General features: G+C 41.1%; 1 long non-coding RNA gene across 1 annotated transcript; it reads left to right on the top strand.

The window, feature by feature from the left end:
- Positions 1-1,026: 1,026 nt before the first annotated feature.
- On the top strand, positions 1,027-5,868 carry LOC139630465 (uncharacterized). Its single transcript, XR_011693160.1, has 3 exons — positions 1,027-1,189; positions 2,004-2,119; positions 5,692-5,868. It is a non-coding gene; the product is annotated as an uncharacterized lncRNA (long non-coding RNA).

Here is a 5,868-nt window from a genome sequence, read left to right as displayed (position 1 = left end):
TACTGAAGAAACATACCAATGTGTTATATTCTGTTTTTCCTCAGTATGTCGAGTCATAGATTCCACTGCCGCACTCACTTAACACTGCAGTTAAGGCAGATGGGTGGATGTCCTTAAATGTACATCACCTCAGCTGACAGAGTTGATCACTTTTGCACAAAGTTGTCCCCAGATTCATTTAGAAACAAACAGATGTTACCCAGATAGTGTGCAAATGGATGATTCAGCCACTGCTGACATCCAACACAGAAAAACATAAGACACAGAAATAGCGGTGAGAGAGGGAGGTGAGCAAGAGCATAAAAACATGTAGAGAGCTCAATAATTCAATAAACGAAAAACCTCTACAAACCACGATCTGTTTGATTCCCTGAGCCCCAATCTTACCCTCCGGCATGTATTTTCTTCCCAGCCTGTTATTGTATTAGCATTGTTGTCCTTACATATTTAGCTTCCTGCACCCTCAGTAGGATGTGAAAGGGTGAGAGCAAGCTAGTGATTCATACTCAACTGAGCCAAGTGCCAAAAAAAAAAACCCTATTCTGCACAGGACTAACTTTACCTGGGGGCATCTGGTGGTTTGTGAAAATTGTAGAGATCTTCAGTGATTTCAGTCCTCTGGGAACCTGGTATGGCTGTAACAGGTAAAGGATAAATCCAGTGGGGATTGCCCACAGTACCTTGGTGAAGATTAATTTCCTTTGACTGCCTTACTGTGCAATTTACTTTGGGGATTTGAGGTTTTTCTTCTTCTTCTTTTTCTTTTTCAACAAACAGGGAGAAAGGATTGGGGGCAGTGCAGGAGTTTAAATCACACTTAAGGTTTTACAGCTCATATTCTCAGAATAATTCTGTGCTACTCTACGTCAATTCATATTGAATAGCAGAAACAACTGAAGATAGTATGTGTTTGCCATCCTATGAAAAGCACTAAAAACTTGCACTGCAGAATTAGATTCTTTGCCACTCAGTGATTGTGTGTGATTTTATCCGAATATGTGTCTTTCTCCTCCAGGTTAGGAATAATGGAAGCTGCAGTGGAAATTATTAATGATGCCTCTCATAACATTTTGGCTGTAAATTCAAGAAGCCCATCTACTGGATCCATTCAGCATGGAGAGCCAAGTGCAAATCTGTCAAAAGAGCAAAAACATGAAAGGAAAGGGGAGGGATGAGATGGCAGTGCTTGGTAAGTAAAATTCAAAGTTTCGACAAACTTCTCAACAGAAAAAAATAAAAAAATAACACCATTTGTTGATTGTTGAGATGTAAATGCTTTCCTGACACGCAGCCTCTCACAGTTGTGAAAAGAACTACCATCAGCTTTACGTATTGATGCTGACAAGATGTTTAGGTTATTCAGAACTCGCCCTCCTACCAGTGCTCTACTGAACCTAGCTTGCCTTGTCTTAACTGTTTGGGGACCATGGTTATGACAGTTAAGACTTGATGTGGTAAAAAAGCTATTACAGATGAATAGTTCTTATGTAAATGTTCCTATCTGCACTAACTTTAGGAATCCTACTTCATCCTATCTTATCTCAGGTTGGCAAATCCTAAATACTCAATCCAACACTGGTTATCGACCCTTATTTTTGTTACCCAGCAACCGACAATACTTTTCTCATCTCATCTCACTGAGGTATTTTTTTTAGATTTCTAATTATAACATACAAAAAATTTAACTAAAACAACAGCACTTAACTTCAAGACAGACAAGTTAGAAGCACTGATAACATTTGTAACATCATTAGGGTCTGCCATGAGCCTCTCAATGAATACGTTCAGCCTGATATTTTATATAAATGTGTATAATTGTACTTGTTTGCTATCTCAGTCTGCTAAAAGATGATCCCCGCTTCCTGCATTTTTACTCTGCCTTTGTATCGTTATGAGGTCGGATGTTTGAGACTTTAAAATGGCCCATGAGTATTTACATGCCTTGCTCTGACTTGGCAGCAATTAGTCACCACATTCTTTTTTTTATTTTTTTATTCATTCAGAAGTCAGGTGGTGTAATAAAGCAACTAAGTCCATGAAGAGGTTGGGGTGGATGGATATCATGGGAGGCCACATTTGTTTCCAGTTTAAAATCTTTGCAATGCACCAGAAGAAACAGGTAAACGAGTTTCCCGACTAATAGGCTTGAATTTCATTATGGGCCCGCTGAGCGGTGGAAATAAGGTTAAGGAACTACATACAAAATGAGAGAGAATCTCAGTAATCAACTGATGTAAAACATAAATGGCAATGATAATGAAATTCAGACAACTGCGCAGAAATTATGCAGAGAGTAGGAACCACAGGGGCAGAGAGAAACAGACATGTTGACACTGTGCAGACACAGAGCATGTTGGCAATTCACATTAAACTGAGAGAGAGAATTACAGAGTCAGTAGATCCAGGGTGCAGTGATGGGCCGAAAGGAGGTGTCACCTGGCTCTGCTCCTGATTAACTATTTACAACTTAAGATTAGAGACTGCATGAATTATTAACATGGCACTCACTGCTGAGAGACACAGGAAAAAAGGGGGTAAGAGAGAAAGGAAAGAAGAACAAAAGAAAGATGCTCATGGGGGAATGAGGGATGATTGCAGTCGAGGTGAGTGAGGAAAAGGAACGAAGGGAAAGACAATAAAGGGATCCTTGGATAGTGGATGGATTAGTAGGGGATAGGAAGGAGGGAGAAGTTATGGGTGACAAAAAACAATGAAGTCATGGGGAATGGGTGAAGAGAGGACACTCAAAGTGGGAAAGAGGAAAGAAATAGAGAGCTGAGAAAAGAAAAGAGCAAGGGAGTCTGGGGAAGGCTGACAGAAAGGAAATGATACGGGCTTAGAGCAGGAGAGGGGGGAGAAGCAGTGCAGGGATTGAAGCGAAGGACTAGCAGCTCACCAGGGACTCAGCGAGGACAAGACAGGTTTAGCTGAGGAGAGGGAAAGAGAGCAGGGGAGTCTGGGTGATAGCAGACAGGACTGACTCAAGTGGTAGGAAAGCAGACAGAAGGAAGATGGCAGAGGGAAGGAGAAGAGAAAGAAAGAAAGAATGAAAGAAAGAAGGGAGAGGAGGAAGTCATTGGAGAATTGTAAGAAAAAAAAAAAGACGAGCTCCAGTGGAGATGAGAAGGCACAGTGACCACAAGAGAGCTCCTAACTGGCTTAGAGAGATACAGTCCCTTCAGCTAATCCCTGACTGTGTGTTGCTAACATCATCCAGGCCGCATTTGAAATAAAAAGGTCAGACTTTACTTTATGAATCCTTTTCCCAAAGTTCCATGTGTGAGGCAAATCTTATCTCTCATGATCCACATTTTTACACACGGATTTCTTATCAAGAATGTTTTTTTTGTTTTGTTTTGTTTTTTTCCAGCTCTCCTTGCTTGTTGATCTTCAGTGAAAACAACAAAGTGCAAATGACAAGTTACACACACACATCATTATTCACACCAATGGACACCAACATTTCCAAAGATGAAGATACCAGGAATGGTTCCACAATTTGAAACATAAAGTCTCGAGTCTGAATATTTCACTCAGTCTACAGAAACGAGCACATGGGTCGTTTGTGCAGCAGGTTATTAGGATGCATAATGACGTTTTGTTGCGAGGTGACATCGAGTGGCCGTAGTAATTATGACAGGAGCAAAGGGAGAAGTGCAGTGACGTAGTATATAAGGCAACAAAGGATGGATGGGTCAACAAAACACAGGAATAGGACACAGGAGAGCGGTGTTTGTTTTTAACTATACATAACCATTCATGTTAAACACATTGTTATTATTGTAACCATGACAACAAAGATCATCTAATGTGGCGGAAGAACTTATTTTAACCCAATCTTGTCCTAAACCTAACCAATGCCTAAACCTAACCATGCCATAACCATTATATTAGTAACCATGGCAACAAAGGTAAGTCTTTGTTATTATAACCTTGACAACCAAGGTCCAGTACGTCTACTGCTGTAGGGGCGATATTTCAGGACACACTCCTATGGGTGGTATCAGAGGGTTGGAACAAACAACCTGTATGGTGGTTCAGGTTGGAGGACTTGTTGGATACAGAATATATGGTACATGTGATAATGTCAGACTGAAGTGGAGTAAGATTTTTTTAACCTTAAAGTGACTTAAGGGAAGGAAAAAAAAACAAGAAATTCATCCTTTTTCATTCACTCTTCTTATTCACAAATTTCAACATATCTGTTTAATCAGCCCTCTGAATGATGGCCACGTCCTTGCCGGCTACCCCTCTTCCCCTGCCGCCTCTTCCTCCATCAGCCAGCCTTCCGCCTGTGTCTCCATAACCTCTGTAGTCCAGGTCCCCAGTGCCCTAAAAGCCTGGAGTTTCAGCTTCTTGAGTCCAGCATTTATCAAGTCCCACAGCGTCAGCCTGCCAAGCCTTCAGCAAATCAGTTGGAGAGCCACCCTGAGTAACAGCTGCTTGTCACCTAACTGCTTTTCACCCAACTCTAAAGCAGTTTCCATTTTAAAAATGCTCTTCACCTGTATTTTTTCCTGTCAGCCAGTTTGTACTTGGCACTTCTATCTCCCAACCTGTTAGCTATGTCCCCTTCTACTCATAATCATCTAGTTCCCCAGTTCATTATTATTACTGTTAATTTCTTTTTAATTATTTCAGGGACTAGGCTTTGATATACTCACAAACGCAGAAGTTCTTCTGAACAGAGAGAACACCAGTTTAACACCAGCTCCTTGGAGACGAGAGCGCTGTATTATTTAACCTTCAGGTTTCTGACAGCTCGTACTGACGGCTTAATTTACAGGAAACAAATTACTGATGATTTCAAATCTGTACAGCAGAAACACTTTAGTGACTAAATATCATGTGTTAAAGCTGCCAAGAATTACCACTGCAAAGGGTGGCAAAGACCTGAAAAAAAAAACTGTCTTAAAAATGCCATTGCGTGCATGAACATGTGACTAAAAAATCAAGCTGCACAAATGTGAGATTTACATTCTGCTGAGGCGTTTGACTGGCGTTTGAGAAAAGGCCTCATGGATGAGAACTATTTTCTCTCAGGACTAACAGTGTCTTGGGGAATCAAAACTAGTATCATATCTCTAGGTTTTGGAAAAGTTGAGGTCATCTTACAATCAGGGTCGATACAGTAGCTTCATAGCACTCTGCTCATTTAAACATCCTGTTCCTGTTTGTCCTCTTGTTTCTTTACAACGATCAACACTGGCTTCTATTAACCATCTTACTGTTACTACTGTAACCAGGACAACACAGGTTTCCTCACTTTAAAGCAACAAGTCCTCCAACATGAACAACCATAGAGGTTGTATTGTTCAAGCCTCTGATACGATTCAGCAGTGTCTCCTGAAATAGCACCCGTATGGTGTCAAGCGTACCGGACCTTGGTTGTCATGGTTACAATAATAACTGTATCAGCATACCTACCTTTGTCGCCATCGCCACTTTAATAACAGTAATGGCTTTTAGGGTTAGGAAAAGATGGTAGTTTGGGTTAAAATAAATAACTGCTACTTTCACATGGGAATCGATTTATTCTTCCAACAGTGATTTGTTACCCCTTTTTTGGTTTCAGATCAGAAAACTTGTCTATGTGTTGTGTTGTTCCAGAGGACATGAACACACAACATATTTTAAAAGAGTTGTTGTTCTTTTCTCTGAAAAACAAACCTGCATCTGTTCTCCCCTCAGAGGCCTTCTAGCGTCTATCCCAAGCCCATCTCTGCAGCTCTGTGGCAGCCCTCCCACACAGTCCATCTCCAGTGGCTATGTCCAATGCTAACGCTGTCCAATAGAGCAGTTCAGTCCAAGTAAACAATCCCTCTTGCTTTTTCTGAGCCCAGGATGTCCTCCAGACTACCATTTGTA

The sequence above is a fragment of the Trachinotus anak genome, unplaced genomic scaffold (genome assembly GCF_046630095.1).
Source record: "Trachinotus anak isolate AG129_WGS33_773 ecotype Australia unplaced genomic scaffold, CSIRO_AGI_Tana_v1 ptg000013l, whole genome shotgun sequence".
Classification (NCBI taxonomy): domain Eukaryota; kingdom Metazoa; phylum Chordata; class Actinopteri; order Carangiformes; family Carangidae; genus Trachinotus; species Trachinotus anak.
Note: the sequence above shows the minus strand (reverse complement) of the source record. Positions and strands in the feature narration are given on the sequence as shown.